At 46.1% G+C, this 2,439-nt stretch overlaps 2 non-coding genes across 2 annotated transcripts; both read right to left on the bottom strand.

The window, feature by feature from the left end:
• Nucleotides 1-239: 239 nt before the first annotated feature.
• LOC119923971 lies at nucleotides 240-377 on the bottom strand. Its single transcript, XR_005449013.1, has one exon. It is a non-coding gene; the product is annotated as a small nucleolar RNA SNORA7 (small nucleolar RNA).
• Nucleotides 378-2,168: 1,791 nt separating this feature from the next.
• Nucleotides 2,169-2,306, bottom strand: LOC119924552. Its single transcript, XR_005449260.1, has one exon. It is a non-coding gene; the product is annotated as a small nucleolar RNA SNORA7 (small nucleolar RNA).
• Nucleotides 2,307-2,439: the final 133 nt, after the last annotated feature.

Here is a 2,439-nt window from a genome sequence, read left to right as displayed (position 1 = left end):
AAAATATTTATACTCCATTGCCTCCCTTGTCTTGTCTTGGGCCGTCTAGTCGTCTTCGACTCATAGCAACAACATAAATGCATCTCTCCTAGAATGCCCCACCTCCATTTGCAATTGTTCCACAGTAGAGTTTTCTTGGTAAAAATGCAGAAGTGGTTTACCACTGCCTCCTTCTGCACAGTAAACCTGAGTCTCCGCCCTTGATTCTCTCCTGTGCTGCAGCTGCCCAGCACAGGTGAGTTTGTAACAGATTGCCTTCCACTCGCTTGCCACTACCCAAGCTAGGAATGGAGTGGGTAGGCCTCTGCTTGACTCTCCCACCCACAGCCAAAACTGGAAGAGTACTGGAAACTCTCCAGGTGTGAACCTCAGAGGGGAATTGCTTCTCTTACATGTAATTTATTTTCCTACCTGTATCCCCCACTAGATGGTAAACTCCTTGAGAGCAGGAATCATTCAAAGGGAAGGGAAGGAAAGGAAGGAAGGAAGGAAACGGAAGTCTATTGTACTCTCCCAAGCACTTAGTAATCGGCACAGAACTCTAACAATAGAAAGTACTTAATATGGGATTTCTTAAGCATACAGTATTGTTATGAATGCACAGTGAGTCTTGAGAAACTATGTTATAATCAATTCATTCATTCAATCAATCATATTTATTGAGCGCTTAGTACCCTGCTCTGCACACAGTAAGCACTCAATAAGTATGATTGAATGAATGAATGAATTCAGCACGTACTGTGTGCCAAGCACTGTACTAGGCGCTTGTACAGTATAAGTCAGCAACATATAGAGACGGTCCTTACCCAACAACGGGCTCACAGTCTAGAAGGGGGAGACAGAACAAAACAAAACGTGTAGACAGGTGTCAAAATTGCCAGAACAAATAGAATTATAGCTCTATACACATCATTAACAAAATAAATAGAATAGTAAATATGTACAAGTAAAATGAATAGAGTAATAAATCTGTACAAATATATACAAGTGCTGTAGGGAGGGGAAGGAGGTATGGCGGGGGGATGGGGAGGAGGAGAGGAAAAAGAGGGCTCAGTGAGGGAAGGCATCCTGGAGGAGGTGAGCTCTCAGTAGGGCTTTGAAGGGATGAAGAGAGCTAGCTTGGCGGAGGGTGAGTATTCCAGGCCAGAGGAAGGTCTTAGGCTGGGGGGTCGATGGCGGGACAGGTGAGAACGTGGCCCAGTGAGGAGGTTAGTAGCAGAAGAACGGAGGGTGTGGGCTGGGCTGTAGAAGGAGAGAAGGGAGGTGAGGTAGGAGGGGTCGAGGTGATGAAGAGCCTTGAAGCTGAGAGTGAGGAGTTTTTGCTTGATGCGTTCGTTGACAGGCAACCACTGGAGATTTTTGAGGAGGGGAATAACATTCCCAGAGTGTTTCTGTACAAAGGCAATCTGGGCAGCAGAGAGAAGTATAGACTGAAGTGGGGAGATACAGAAGGTTGGGAGTATGTTGCTGACTTGTACTTCCCAAGTGCTTAGTACAGTGCTCTGTACACAGTAAGCCCTCAATAAATGCGATTGAATGAATGAATCATAGAGGAGGCTGATGCAGTAATCCAGTCGGGATAGGATGAGAGATTGAACCAGCAAGGTAGTGGTTTGGATGGAGAGGAAAGGGCAGATCTTGGCGATGTTGTGGAGGTGAGACTGGCAGGTTTTGGTGACAGATTGGTTGTGTGGGGTGAACAAGAGAGCGGAGTCAAGGCTGACACCAAAGTTGTGGGCTTGTGAGATGGGAAAGATGGTAATGCCGTCTACAGTGATTGGAAAGTCAGGGAGAGGGCAGGGTTTGGGAGGGAAATCAACCAATCGACCAGTGGTATTTCTTGTTTGCTACTGTGCAGAGAGCAGGATACCTTAGCTTGGGAGAGTACAATACAATAGAGTTGGTAGACATGTTTCCTGTCCCCAGGGAGCTTACAGTCTTGTCTTGTCTTATGCCGTCGAGTTGTTTCCGACCCATAGCAACACCATGGACACATCTCTCTCAGAACACCTCGCTCTCCATCTGCCATCATTCTGGTAGTGTATCATAGAGTTTTCTTGGTAAAAACTATGGAAGTGGTTTACCATTGCCTCCTTCCACACAGTAAACGTGATTCTCCACCCTCGATTCTCATCCATGCTGCTGCTGCCCAGCATGGGTGAGTTTTGACTCATAGCGGATTGCCTTCCACTCACTAGCCAGTGGCCAAACTAGGAATGGAATGAGTATGCCTCTACTTGACTCTCCCTCCCATAGCTGAGACTGGTAGAGTACTGGAAACTCTCCAGGTGAGACCCTGAGAGGGGGTTTACAGTCTAGAAGGGGAGAATTCTAATTTAAATAACTATATCAGTATGTGATACTAATTTAAATAATTCCAGCCATATCAAAAGGGACCTTTTAACCCCTGTTACTGTAAAACCGAATGGGATGGCTGAT

The sequence above is a fragment of the Tachyglossus aculeatus genome, chromosome 2 (assembly GCF_015852505.1).
Source record: "Tachyglossus aculeatus isolate mTacAcu1 chromosome 2, mTacAcu1.pri, whole genome shotgun sequence".
Lineage (NCBI taxonomy): Eukaryota > Metazoa > Chordata > Mammalia > Monotremata > Tachyglossidae > Tachyglossus > Tachyglossus aculeatus.
The sequence above is the reverse complement of the archived record's forward strand: the minus strand, read 5'-3'. Positions and strand labels throughout refer to the sequence as shown.